This window comes from Rhinolophus sinicus, chromosome 16 (assembly GCF_057876585.1).
Source record: "Rhinolophus sinicus isolate RSI-liver-muscle chromosome 16, RSI-T2T, whole genome shotgun sequence".
Taxonomy (NCBI): domain Eukaryota; kingdom Metazoa; phylum Chordata; class Mammalia; order Chiroptera; family Rhinolophidae; genus Rhinolophus; species Rhinolophus sinicus.
Window position 1 is genome coordinate 67220324 of NC_142516.1, and position 14747 is coordinate 67235070.

The 14747-nt window shown below is 44.5% G+C and overlaps 1 protein-coding gene across 23 annotated transcripts in view; it reads right to left on the reverse strand.

Moving 5' to 3' along the window:
• ELAVL2 (ELAV like RNA binding protein 2) overlaps positions 1-14747 on the reverse strand; it is a 154459-nt gene that overhangs the window by 117325 nt on the left and 22387 nt on the right. For 5 of the 23 annotated variants that reach the window (XM_074330319.2, XM_019752420.3, XM_088793671.1 and 2 more), the window contains exon 1: positions 13436-14002. The exons of 2 other annotated variants lie outside the window; for them this stretch is intronic. The gene's annotated coding sequence lies outside the window, so the exon portion shown is untranslated. Of the gene's footprint in view, positions 1-404; positions 478-8512; positions 8617-8805; positions 9110-9191; positions 9639-13435; positions 14004-14747 lie in introns of those variants that run through there. 16 more of the 23 variants (XM_074330313.2, XM_088793672.1, XM_019752423.3 and 13 more) reach the window with 14 other exon arrangements.

The window sequence follows — 14747 nt, forward strand, 5'->3', positions numbered from 1 at the left end:
AAAGCTTTGCTGAAGGTGTACCGCTGTTTCTAGAGATGGGGAGAAAGGCTGAAGACTGAAAATAATAAAAGGAAGGGGAGAGAGAAACGACACATGTAAACCTCATACCTAACAACCTCTCGTATCAGCTTTTTTTTTTTTTTTTACAGCAATTGGAGGGGAGAATGTATGTCTCTTTTCATCTGACACCATCAGCAATGAGGGTAGCAGGTGGACACAGGCCTCTTTTAAACTGCTCATAACATCCTATTATGTTTCACAGCACCAAGAAACTTCTGCTGACCCCAAAGCACCTAAACCAATACAAACAGGCAACCAGCAGGAAGAAACCCCTGCTCCCAACAAGGGCAGATGCAGCATCCTGGAGGAGGGGGCAAAGGTAAGACAAACTGATAGAAGCATACCTTACATAGAAAGGAGAAACTGTCTTGCAACCAGGAGTTAAGGAAGGAGAGGTCCAAGCGAAGACTTCTCTAACTGAAAGAAAAAGGAGACTCCAAGATCTAAATTTATAAGGAGCAATCTAACGTAACTCAAACACTTGTAAACACAAAGTAAACCAAAAGAATATGAAGACTTTAAAACCACTGCCTTTGTCTTTATATCTAAGTAAACTTTTTAATTTCCATGGTTTTCAGGACTGTAGCTTGAGAGTCACAAACTCAAATACCCACAAAGGCCAGGCAGAATTTATTCCAAAATGAAATAAGCCCCGCTCCATAGCAAGGCGCAGTGAATGAATATGGGCTCAGTTTTGCTCCACCCTCCCAACGTTTCAAGAGACATGAAACACAGCTCTCGATCTTTGTATGGTATTTCCCAACACCTAAATCAACAACTCACTACTTTATTTAAAATATAGTTTAGGCCAAATAAAACAGCTATAGACACTATGCACCCCATGGGCCACCATTTGGGATCTGTGGCAGAAACTATTTGTTCATTTATACCCGTTTCTCCCTTTCATCCTCTAATACCAGCAATTCACTTGGTCACAGAAAATACAGTTAATCCCCACCTTATACAACAGAATCTGTTTCAAGACACACCCCCAGTAGATGCCTGAAACCACAGATCGTACCAAACCCTATATACACTGTTTTTTCCTATACATACATATCTGATAAAGATTAATTTATAAATTAGGCACAATACGGTTTAACAATAAAATAGAACAATCATAATATATTGTAATAAAAGTTATGTGAATGTAGTCTCTCAAAATATCTTTTTGTACTGTACTCACCCTTCTGATGACAATTCTGATGATGATGATGTAAGATTATAGAATGCTTCCTTAAGTCAAGAGCTTTCACCTTTCCACTTAAAGGAAGCACTTTACGGCTCCTCTTGGGCATATCCGAACTGCCAGCGTCACTACCCTTGTGCTCTGGGGCCGTTATTAAGTACAATAAGGTCACTGGAACACGCACTGTGATATGAGAGTAGATCTGATCACCGGATTGCTACTAAATGACTAGCGGGCAAGGAGTGTACACAGCGTGAAGAGAGAGTTCATCCCACTACTCAGAACAGCGTGCAATTTAAAAACTTATTAACTGTTTAGTTCTGGAATTTTCCATTTAATGTTTTCAGATTGCAGCTAACTAAAATCTCAGAAAGCGAAACAGTGGATAAAGGGGGACTACTATATTCTTCAATGAGTAAAACGTAACAAAACGCTTACAAGTCAACCCGAAGCCGCATAAGAAAATAAAACCACAGATGAGTCCCTTGCACATGACCCAGAATTGCCAGGCTAGAAGGAGAACTAGCCCAGGGCTCAGAAGCACAGCTAGGTGACTATGGGGGCGAGGGCTCGCCCAGAGAAGAGAGGACGGCTATGGGTAGTTCAAGTTTCTTGCAGAGACAATGGCAGGGAAGGGATGAAAAGTCTACAGCACCAATGACCTGGTATTTGGAAAAAGTCCATGAGTCATTCACAGCCACAGGCCAGAAAGGACCCCAAGGGTTTAAACAAAATAAACCAGCAACCAGTAAGTAGCACCTAGGGAAGAGAAAGTGGTGTTGAGTAAACTCATACAGAAATAGGCCTTACCTGGAAATAGGTTATAAAAACTTGCTCATTCTATAATAAACTTTGTATATTTAAAATGTTCTAGATTGCTCTGCAATAAAGGTGGGTGATCCTCACCTCACCAGAGGTACCTCCAATAGAGACGCAGCATCAATGAAATAGAAATAGCTGACTTTTGAAAAGTAACTCAGAGGAAACTCAAGATCAAGTACAATCAGTTCCAGGAATATTTTCCCCACCTTACTCAATTCACTGAATTTATTTTCAAACACACTGTGATTTATTTGCTTTGAGAAATAGCTCTTGCAAGTCTGATATACACAATGATGCCTAAAGAATAAAAAATTGTTGGGGCCGGCCCTGTGGCTCAGGTTAGAGCTCCATGCTCCTAACTCCGAAGGCTGCCGGTTCGATTCCCACATGAGCCAGTGAGCTCTCAACCACAAGGTTGCCAATTCGATTCCTCGACTCCTGCAAGGGATGGTGGGCTCCGCCCTCTGCAACTAACATTGAACATGGCACCTTCTTGAGCTGAGCTGCCGCTGAGCTCCCAGATGGCTCAGTTGGTTGGAGTGCATCCGCTTAACCACAAGGTTGCTGGTTTGACTCCCACAAGGGATGGTGGGCTGCACCCCTGCAACTAGCAACTGGCAACTGGACCTGGAGCTGAGCTGCGCCCTCCACAACTAAGATTTAAAGGACAACAACTTGACTTGGAAAAAAGGCCTGGAAGTACACACTGTTCCCCAATAAAGTCCTGTTCCCCTTTCCCAATAAAAAAATCTTAAAAAAAAAAAAAATTGTTAAACATCCTTTAAAAACTAAACAATGAACAATTTCCAATAACTTACTTGACAGGGTATCCATCAATGACTTTTCACTTGGGGTGGTGAGAGGGTATTGAAACAAGCAGGAAAAATAATGTATTTCTGTGTAAACTCCATATTGTGATGCTAAAGAATAAATCCTTGACAAGAGATTAAACAAAATTCAAATCAGGAAAACACAGACTGATTAATGTAAATGCTTAAATTTAAAATTTTTATTTCTCATTGAAAAAAAGATAAAAATTTTAAGTTAAGACATTTGTATTTCTGGAATGTCAGCTGACTAAATTCTCATAATTTCACCTATAATCTTTTAGCATTATTTATATTTTCAAGACAAAATTCATTTTAAACTGTCCTTCCAAATTCCATCATCATAGATCTAATACTTATATCTATTTCCATACTAAAAAGTTCAAAGTCACAATTCTCCCAAACCCTCTCTGTAGTTTGTGAATTTTCTCTTTCCTCATGGCAGCAATATATATATGATGGTATAGCATAAAGAATCACTATAAACAACAGTTCACAATACATTGAAGGCCAAATATACAAACCCTAATCTATGTGGACCACCGATTACCTTTCCAATTCAGTAAACACTGTCATTCTACTGCCGAAAGTCTTGTAGTTCAATATGCTCATCTTCACCCTGCCTGTGAGATGTAGGGGGGGCAGGGGATGGGGGTGAGGTTTCATACTCAAGAAAAGGTTAAGAAACCAAGGACACAGGTAACTAAGCCAAAACCAGATGACGGAAACTTCACACTCCCAGGCTAGTATTTTCCACCTGGCTCTGCTAAATCAAGAATTTCAACTTAAATGACAAAACCTACTGAGGCAAGACCACTCAGTAGCTGAACTGTCAGCATTGTATTCACAAGAAGACCTTACATGTATAATATTTGTTCACTAAATCAAAATGGATTTTAAAACAAACTGTGAGGAAATAAGGAAGCTTAGAGCCTGCCTTCAATGAAGCTAAAAGCCCACACGCTAGTGCTAACACTACAGCGAACAAGAACTAATCATTCCCGTCTTCACCCTGCTGTCACCAGTGTAAGAAGACTTACAATTTTCAAAGTCCTATTTTCCAAATAGAACTTCATTTTAACACTCTTTACTCCAGAGGTCAGGATGGTAAAAACTATATGGGAATTTCTGTGTCTGTGCATTTCTCTAGGGAGAAAGAGCCCACAGCTTTCCTCAGATGCTCAGATTCAGAACTCCTCAATATAAACAAGAAATTTCACTTTTACAGTAACTCCATAATAAGGAAATATAGGAAAGGTAAGAATTTTAAAACAACTATTGCTCCTATTCTCATAAGGAGATAAAATTAGTTAAGAAAATGTCTACTGAAGCTTGCAGTGAGTCTGACCACAGCTAAACTATAAAAGCAAAATGAAATAAAATGAAATCCCATCCAGAAGGAAGTTAATCAGTTTGACATTTATGAAAATAGGAGTTTTTGTGATATTCCATTAACATAGTCTGTAGAGTTGAAATAATATCCAGTATGAACAGCTCACAACAAAAATTCTGCAGGGAAAAAAAGCTAGTCATGTAGAATATAAATTTCCTTTTCATGAGACAGACTCCTTGTTTAAGTCACAGGAAAAAGGCTGGTATAAATCTATCACTGTTAGATTTAGATAAGGGAAAAATATAGATATCTCAACCTAAGAGTTCAAAATTTATCTGATTTAAAGCAAAACCTTCAACATGTTTTAAAAAAAAAAAAACCTATCATTCTACTATAACTATCTCACAATAAATAAGTCTATTGAGAAAAATTGTCAAGTTTTTTCAAATAGAGAATTTCTAAAAGTGGGAAAGTGGGTCTTGCCTGTCAAAACTTATTTGCTATTCATTTTCAGTCAGAAAATGACATAATGGAAATCTGTAATATAGACAAGTACTAGGAAAGTGCAAGTTTAAAAAAAAAAAAAACACGGTAACTTGCAATTACTAAGGCAACCTTCAAATTGGTTTGGTTTTCACCCCACAGCACCTATTCCTATAACTGCTTTGGTTATTTCACCTATTCCACTTCTTCCCAAAACACCTATCCTTCTCTGCATGAAGATTTCTTACAAAGAAAACCCTTGTCTGTCATTACACAAAACTATTCAGCAACATTCAAAAGAGAAACTCACAGTTAAGAGTATCCATGAAATTGATGCAAAACCTAACCCAAAGCTCTGAAAAAATAAATAATACCTTTACCAAAAACAGATATTTTTATGTAGATCAATCACTGGAAATTCAGCATTGGTATGAAAGGGGAGGATACGTATGGAAATGCACCTAGTACAGTCTTTCTCACAGAAGAGTCACCTTTTGTTTTGTTTTATACAACAGAATTACAAGGCCAGAGGTACAGAAAGTCATCTTCTCTTAAACAAGGAAAAATTCTTCTGTGACCTTACTAAAATAAAAGTCAAAATATACATCATGCATGCTAAAAGCCAAATCTGTTTATTTCTTGTTAGTGAAAAATTTCCTCAATAAGCCACAAAACTTCTATAGAATTTTACTATACTAATTCCTATTTTTAATTCAGATTCTAAAACTTACCAATCCTCTTTAAAGCATAATAAAACATGTATCTTTCAATACACAAAAGCCTTAAAACAAAATATTGCCCTTCAAGATTAAGTGCCTTGTTTCTACTTAGCAGACTTATGTTAACTGAAATCAAGAAAAAAAAAGCAACTGGCATTGCAAATCAGCTGGTATCCAGAATCAAATGGACGATAAACGTTCTTTCCTAAGAGAAACATGAGTTTGGCATTAAAGTACCAACATGTGAGTTCTGTGAGTAACCAGAACCAGCGAAGACTTCCACATCTGTAAAATGAAACTGGACAAAGCATAGAACATTCTATGCATCTAATGTCCTCCAGAGTTAATTCAGGAGTTGGGTGTGGCATCAGCAATGCATAAAGCCTTCGATTTTAAATTCTTTTATGTAATATAGGAGAATAGAGCAGCAATACTGGCAGCTAAATAAATTAATAATCGAGAAAGCCTGACCAGGATAGCTACATAATCTGTGGGTTCCAGTGGAAAAGGAAAGTACAGGGTCCTCTTGTCCAAAAATGTAAGAATTTCAAGGGGAAGGGATTATGTATGGATCACATGCCCATAAAGCAGCCCTGCTTCCAACCAAGTACCTATGCTATTTAAAACAAAAAAAACAAAACACCTAACATGTGGTTCGATATGGTTATTGGCCTGTCCAGCTGAGGATCCAAAGAATCAGAACTGGCGTAGACTGCTATGGGCAGCTTTTCCACAGGGTGGCACACCATCCAGGTCCCACACCACCTATATAGTCCCCCAGTGCCATCAAAAAATAACCTGACCTGGCTAAGGACTGCAGATCTCTAGCCTCCCTTATTTCCAAATCAACACTATTGGTGACAAAGATGGTAATAAGAATGTGATGATATAGTGAATTGAATATGATTTCAAATGAAAGCAAAAGAACTGACCCTACCATGCACACCAAGCGATCAAAATGGCGAATGGAAAAGTCAGACTTGATAAGATGTTATTTCAGAATATCCAGTCCTTTGGGGGAAAAGAACATGAAGGGTAATTTGCCACTGTGGTGCTCTTGTGCCATGCTACCTCCTGAAAAGCGTCACAGATTTTTTTTTTTTTATGCATTTTTCCATCAAAGAAAGAGGAAAGGCTGATCCCAGCTTAGAAGTCAGGGTATTCTGGATGGCTTTGTTGTGTCCTTAAAGAGAACTTGGGACTTGCTTCTAGAAAAGTGAGTGTGTTTGTGTGTGGGGGGCGGGAGGAGCGGGGCAGGACGGGAAGCAGCATTTTTTAAAATCATAATCATGTTAAGAAAAGCTGAAAGTGGGAACAAGGATTCAACCAGGAACATCTGTCTATATACAAAGAACCAAAAGGCTGGATTAAGAAATGTGGTAGTAGAAATGCCACTTAGAGCCTTGTTCTTTATCATAACCCACTGGGTACAGGGTCTTAACTAAAAGCATCAAAACCTAGACAGAGAACGAACTTGAGTCTCTGGTGAAGAAGCATTAACCAGAACAAACCTACAGAAAAAACCCAAACCAGAAAAAGAAACTCTAACAACTATCACATCCTGAGCCTAGTAAAAGGAAAGTAAGGTTCAGTAGTAAACAACAGAAGTGGCTGGCCGACACTGACCAGTTTGGGTACCTGTTCTATTCTAGGAACATACCTTAAACCTAAAATTATCTTGAACCATGTAGAAAGAGTGTGTGCAGCTTAAAACATCTGACCTGACATGATTCCTAAGAGCAAACACTACACAGTGGAGGAAACACTTGAAGACAAGGTGAAGGGACCTTAAATGCCTAAAGGGTCTGTCTCGAAGAGGAAACAAAAAACCTCATTCCCTGAATGGTGGCAGCACAGTTACCAGTTTGGGGGCCAGTTTTGATCAGAAACACAAAAATGTTCTCTCAAGAAGGAAGAGAAAAAAGCAGAGGAATCCTAGAAAATTAGAGGTAATGTGTTTCTTCATAATCTAAGTTTTCCTACCCCACCCCAGCCATTATCTACCAGATGTTATCTTCTCGCTCCCTCTTTCCCTCTCCTCCCTCCATTTCCCAGGGCACTTTCTCTAAGTAGGCACTCACACAAACACCTGAGCTGTATTAAATCAATATTCTTACAAACCTCTTAAAAAGAATAGCCCCCAAACAAGCACAGTAGCATTCCAGCCCATCCAACAAAATAGTCACCATTTCTAGACCCAAAGGTCCAGATGAGAAAGTAGATCCAGGAAAGCTTTTCCACCAGCTCACCAAAATGGAGACTCTAGGTCAGCTTCCGCAAGAAAGAGCTACCTTAGCACAATGAAAAATTCAAACGACTCTAGGGAGATGAGAAAATTGTCTTCAAGGGCAACTAAACAGTATTTCAAACAAACCGATTTTACTTGAGGGAATGGGGAAATTACACCCCAACTGGTATCGGAGTGGTTTTAAATGGACTCATTTACTGTAAGTTTAGGGGCTGAGCTACATTTTTATGAAGACAATTATTATGGGTAGGTCCACCAAAACATTAAATTTTAAAAAGCTCTTTGTCCTTGCTGGAAAAATTTCATTTAGCATTGTGAAGCATCATTCTTTGGGGAGACTTTAAAGGAAAATAGATAACGGGTAACAAATCCTCCTTTTCTCACATTTTCAGAAAAGGAGATGAAAATTGTATCATAATCTTCTAAAATGCTATTTGAAATGACCATCTGGACAGCTACAACAAAGTGCTCTAGTTCACATCTAGGTTTTGAGCTCCATGCCTCTAGGATAACAAGTAGGCTTTTAAGGAAACGCCGTGAAAAGACTGCTGGTCACTATCATGACCACTGGAGGAACACCTGCTAGCGAAGCGGTGCTGGTCAGAGACGGACTCCACCACTGTCACCAGTGCACGCACTCACGTCGGTGCACGGGGGCCGCAGGTCAGCGCTCCCCGCGGAGCTGAAGGCAGTGCTGCCGCAACCACCGCCAGCGAGTCCAAGCCCAGATGCTGCCTCGCCCCGCGGCCCAGCCCGCTCCGCGATTCCCGCCCAGCGCGCTGCTCACGCGCAAACCGGGATGCGACCCCGCGCGGCCGCGCCCGGTCTCACCTAACACCACGCAAGGGGGAGAGAGCGGCCCGGGATATCCTCTTGGCTCTGCCTGGGGCAGCCGCGGTCCCATATCACCTCCGCACACTGCGTGGCTGCTCCAAGTCTCGAGACACCCCGGGAGGTCTAAGGACCACGCGCGAGGAGGCGCTGTACCAAGTGGGGACACCACCAGACACCACCCGGCTGGAGTGCATACAGCCTCCCCCAAGACGGAGTTGCCTGTCCACCACAAGAATCCTGCCCTTTTACTAGAAAAGCCCCCTCCCCCACTTTCCCTCCAATACACTCACCTGCGTCTCGGCGCAGTTCTTCTCGCACTACACGCGGCCGTACCGGGCACGTCCACGCCTGTGCACGCTGCCCGGCACGACTGGCCCAGCGCAGCTCCCGCCTCCCCCAACCAGCTTTTGCCCCCAGGAGAGGCGGTGCCACCTCCCGAGGCGCCCAGTTCGCACAGTACTCCCGCCGTAAGGGGCCAAGCTCTAAGAACTTCGCGTGCACAACCTCCGCCGTCCCCACCAGCATTCCCGCCCAGAGCCCGGACTTGGGCGGCCACCGAGCCGAGGGCGGACTCCGCACAGCGCCGCGCAAAGCAGCCTCGGCGTCCTAAACAGACCTGGGCTTGGCGCGGCGTGCCCGCCCTCCCCGCCCCCACCCCCACGCCCCCCGCACTTGCCTGCTACGACTTGGAGCTGCAGCTGCTATGGCTCGCGCCTCCGGCCGTCAGCACAGCCGCGGAGGAGTCGCTCAGGGCGGGCTCCGTGGAGAGGTGGTGGTGGTGGCGACGGTGTCGTCCCCAGTCCTCGCGGTGGCGGAGGGCAAACTGGAACCCGGCGGAACCCCCGCCCCACCCGCACCGGCCTCTTCACCAGGCCGGCAGCTGCCTCAGTGACGCCCGGGCGCCGCGGTCCCGCCGTTTGTAGAGGGGCGGGGAGGAGGGGCTTGCTTGGAAGACCGCCAGGAGGCGGGGCCGGCGGCGAGTTCGCTGCGCCGCGGCTACAGCCGCCGGCGCGTGCCCTGCCCTGACGCCCAGCAAGTGGGTCCCTGCGAAAAGACGCCCGGCCTCGGTCGCTCGGCTCAGTCCCTCCCGGCTTCTGATTCTGAGCAATCGCCGGGATCAGGTTCCCCTGGCAGCGCGGAAAGAGTCGCGGGCCCAGAGGCAACAGATTCCAGGTTCAAGTTTGCAAACCCTGAGGCTCCGGGCGCTAAACAGGGAGCCAGAGCAATCCTAGCGGGGGTTACTTTGATATATATGTGTATCAAATATATATATATATATACATACAAACATATACATATATTGCAAGAAGAGATAAAAGGCTCTCCCCCCCCCCGACTTCTTTACAGCCGAAGGGTTCTGTCCCTCGTGAGAAAACTAAAGGCTAAGCCCCCGCTGTCTCTCTCTGCCTCTCTAGATGTATTGTAATCTGTCGTTCAAATAAGCCCAGAGTACCTGTGCGGGGTGCTATACTCTGCTTCAAACGCAAAGTAGGAAATCCTGCACTCGACTATACAAGCGCCTGCTGCTCGCTGCATCCTTCCAACGCCCCCCCACGGAAGCCCCGAAATGGCCAACTCTTCACCGAGGGGGCGTCCCATCTCTGTCTTCCCTTGGCCACCCCCACGCCCGGGTAAATCGTTTTTCCCCAGAAAAACCTGTGCCTGTCCTCAGACCCAGCCCCACAACCGAGAGTTAAAACCGACCCCGAGCCACGCGGCCCAGAAGCACGTTTTTACACCTGCTCAGCTGCGAAAGCACCTGTCATGTTCGGTGGTTTGGGGGCTTTTTAGTGTTTTTTTTTTCCATCGCAAAGGCTTACTTTTTAGCCATCCCTAAAAAAACCACATTTGAAAATATCACCTGTCATTCCTACCTAAAATCGCAGGAGGTAAGAGAGGAACTGAGCAGTGGGCGACTGAGTCGCCGCAAGAACGTGACCGAGGTTACAGCTTCAAGGGCATGATGCGGGTTTGATGCAGCAAGGTCCGCTAAGGGCGCCCAGGGCTCCCCGCCCCCACGCGACTGGTGGAGAAGGTGAGAAAGGATTCTTCTAACCCAGGGCGGGGGCTGGGGAGGCAAAATGCCCTCTTGTCAAACCAGGCATAATTTCAACCACGATTGAAATGGAGAGACCGTCCCTCAACTTGGGGGGGCCCAGACTGAGGACATCAGAAATAACTAATTGATTCTATATCAGCATTTCTGTTGTCAATCCCAAATCCGATTTGCAATTATATGACCTTAATTGACTTTGTACGCGTTCCTGGGAAAACTGCTCAAAGCGCCTGTGACTCTTTGACCTCCCTCTAAACAGGTAATTATAGTATTCCCATCCCAGGCAGGCAGGGTTGCTAAAAATGCCTGTTTCCAAACATTTGGCAAAAATGGGCCTACCAAATTTGCCAATCCAAGCCTAAACCTCTTAGCATACTCTATGCCCTACTTCCTGAAGCTGACTTCTTGAAGTTATGAGATCCCTCTCTCTCTCAACAGTTCCCCAAGTCTTCCAAACCACTTCTACCTGCAAACGTTGTTTTTTGTATAGAACTCCAGTACAGGTTAGCTTTATAAAGTGGGGTGCCCAAGCACTTGGTTAAAAGAGAGAAGGGGAACCCAGGAGTGCCTGGTATAAGACAGACTCAGGGAATGACAACAATAACTAAAATAGTTATTTTTTTAAAATACCCCAAAATGCGACTTTTAAACACATTTTCTTTTTCTTTTTTGCAGACATTTGTTTATTCTTTTATATGTCCCATTTAAGAAGCCATTTTTACCAAGGAGGTCTTATGAACCCAAACAGACTTCCTACCCCTTCCATTCCCCAACATACCACACACACACACACACACACACACACACACACACACACACACACAGACCTTTGTCTGACCTTTAGGAACCGATTTCCAACTAGGAAAATCATTTCTTTGGTTCCTATTGTCTGCTCTGTACTCCCCCCTCCCATTCTAAGCTTACATTTTGTAGATTGCAGTGTAGGCCTAAAAAAAATCTCCATCCTACTCCCAACATCCAGAGGATGGGTATAATAAATAGGAGTGTGGAGAAGGGCTCAAGTTTCGAATCTTAACCAACAGGGATGTTTGTACATGAATAGGGGAGGGGAGAGAATCCATACATTTCGGGTAGAAAGTACAGAGACATCCATCCTGGCCCAGCAGTATTAATAGTAAATACTAAATGATTGACTTTCTCTCACTCTCGCCACAATAAAGCCAAACAAAATACTCAGTATCTACATCAGTTTCGCTAACCTGTACTTGAACGGAAAACGAGGGACATATCCAACCTCCAATTTGCCACAGTAGTATAGCTCTCCTGTTAATTCTTTCCAGACCTGAAATAGGTGGGTACGTAGCAACGTGCTGGGCATAAATTAAGCAACAATGGCCATGCAAGGTCCTGTTCGCCGCGTAGCTCCCGTGGTGGACACAGTCTGCCACCTTGCCATCCCCAGCCCCCACTGCCTCGGATAAGGCAGAGTCGAGTCCGGAGTAGGCTGGCCGCGCGTTGTCTTTTCGAATCCCGAGGGTGGGTGGGGTGGAGAGCAGCGAGAAATTAACAACCCCAGCTGGCTTTGTACCTTTTCCCCATCCTCTCCTTCTCAAGCACCACACGGGCGCTCTCACGCACAGTCACCCACATCCCCTCGTGCCAATAATTTAAACTTCTCTTAGGCAAAAGCAGCACCTCATTCACTGTCACCACGACCCCCTCCGCCCTCCCCGCCCTGCGAACACCCTTCCCCTTTCCCACATCTACCCTGGATTCTCTTTTTCGCAGTAGAAAGCCAGCTGGTTTCTCCTAAACCCTGGGAAATCACAAAAGTTAAAATGAAGCTTGTGTCTGCCCAGCATCTCATCCCCAACCATCTTTCTCCCGGCGTCAGTTTAACAATAGCTATTCGAGAAAGGGTGGGGGTGGAGTGTGGGGTTAGGAAGGGGATGAGGGCTACGTAGCCGGGCTAGCTCCTGGGGTGGCTGCGAAGCCTCGCAGCGGCGAAAGGGTTCCCCCTCGCCCCGAAGGCGAAGTCAACCGCGTAGGACCAAGGACAGGGCTTGGAATCCACTTCCCAGCGCCCACCACTGCGAGGCTCCCAGGCAGCCACCACTCCGCAGACACAGCTCCAAGGATCTTATTTACTCTTTTCTGAACAAAGGGAATCTCATATCCGGCACAGGCTTAAGAATTCGGCCCTAAATTGGCTATCTTCTTATAAACCAGAATCACGGCAATTGGCGCCTATGAATTAGAGCCCGCACACCTAGCGATGACGAGTTTTGACAGCTTCTACCCAACCCAGCCCAAGCCCAGTCCCAGCCCTCAGGCGACATGTACTTTTTTCAGTCAACTACAACTCGCTGCCTGGTGCAGCACCTAAATTCTATCTGGCAATCCCATCTCCCCAGCACATGTTATCCGGTTAATGCAATTAAGCCTGGGGTTTTCGTTGGTCTGATCAGCATGCCCAGGCTTCTAATTCCCCTTAACGGTACTAAAGCCTCTCCAGTCCTACGGTTGCTTTGCGAAAGTAGAGGCATGCATCCCTCCCCCCCCCCCCCCAAACCAAGTTATCCTTCTCTTCTCATGAAATAAACTTCCAACCTCAATCCCGAAGCTCACTCAACATCTAAACTCCCATTGTACCCCTGCTCTACGCTGGCCACATTTTCCACTTAAGTTTCTGCCATTGACATTTGCAAATATTCAGTACGTCAAGCATGCGTCCACCGTCTTTTAGTCTAGCTCTCTAGAATTAAAAAGCGGAGCAGTAGCTTTGAAATGAGACAAACATGTGCAATTAACTTCATATTCTGTATTCCGCTCACTTACAGGTTTTCTGTGTTTGCCAGCGCATCGCTGCAACTAATGATTAAAGAAACCAAACCGAAACTTACCTTTCTCCCTTAAGGTTTTTGTGTATGTGTGTTTTTAAAGTAACGGTGCTGTTCTCCCAATAAGGATGAGCAAGAGGCTGCTGGATAGTTCTCTTAAGACAGCACGAAACCTAAACTGTGCTCGGCTTAAAAGAAGCAAATAAAAAGAAATGCTTTCGACCCCAAAGTCCAACGCTAAAAGAAATTGAAAAAAAAAAAAAAAAAAAAAAAAGAATGAAAGAAAAGAAAGGGGAGGGGAAACTTAAAAAAAGAGAGTTTAGAAAGACGGAGACACTACCCTCCGTTTGCCGTTCAACTAAACAAAAAGGGGCAAGAAAAACAAACGAAGGAACAAAGAAAAGAGACGAAAGAACGTTTTTTCAAAAAGACGATGTCTTTCTCCTTGTTGCTTTTTAGTAGGTCGCTACAGGAGTAAGCTGCTGCATCTCTAACTGAGAACAGAAATAAAGAGGGAGGACGTCTTAAAAGGGAGGTGGACTGGACCACAGATTTATAGCACCGTATCACCAACCCCTTCTCTGCCTCCGCACTGCCGTGTGTGCAGCTGCTCTGCCAGGCTTCTATCCCGGGCAGCACGCGCGGAAGTATACGCCGAGTCGCGCCACAACGCAACTTGCTCATCTCTCCAGGACCCTGATTGGCCTAGACGCTTCCACTGAGGCTGCCCAGGCGAGGCTGCGTGACATGATTGGATAGGAGCTTATGTCACTCTCCAGAGCTCAATGGAGTCCCGTTTCAAGGTAAGTTGTGCGGAGAGGTACACACTTAACACTGGCGGCGAAGGGAAATGCAAGAAGCAAAAAGAGATGGGGAGAGAGCAACGTGGGAGGGTTGGAACTGTACTACTATCAGAGTTTGCGATATGGCACGATCTCCTTTCCTCTTAAATTTTTCTGCTTCCGAAAGACTCGTTTCCTTTGCCATCACTGCCTCATCTATGCTCGTTTCTTTATAACATTAAACTCTGTCGGGTATGTATGAGTCATTGAGAGCTCCCTCTCTTTGATCTGAGTGAAAGGGATGAAGGTACATCCATTACTTGCCCGCATGCCTATTTCGATTTGTGTTTCAGTATTCTATATTAGCTATTAGTCAGTTTTATGTCTGTCTCTATTTTAACATATGCATATTGCAGCTCTTGTTTGTTTTTTTAAAGCATCCTTTTAGGAGACGAATGAAGTCAGAAATGCTTTCAAGTAAAGCTGCACGGTTTGAATTAGCTTTCACTTCATATTAGAATAGAAAAGTATAGAATAAACATCCTGTCCAGGAAAAGAAGTACTGAACTCAGGTCCTTCACTTTGAGGTGTAT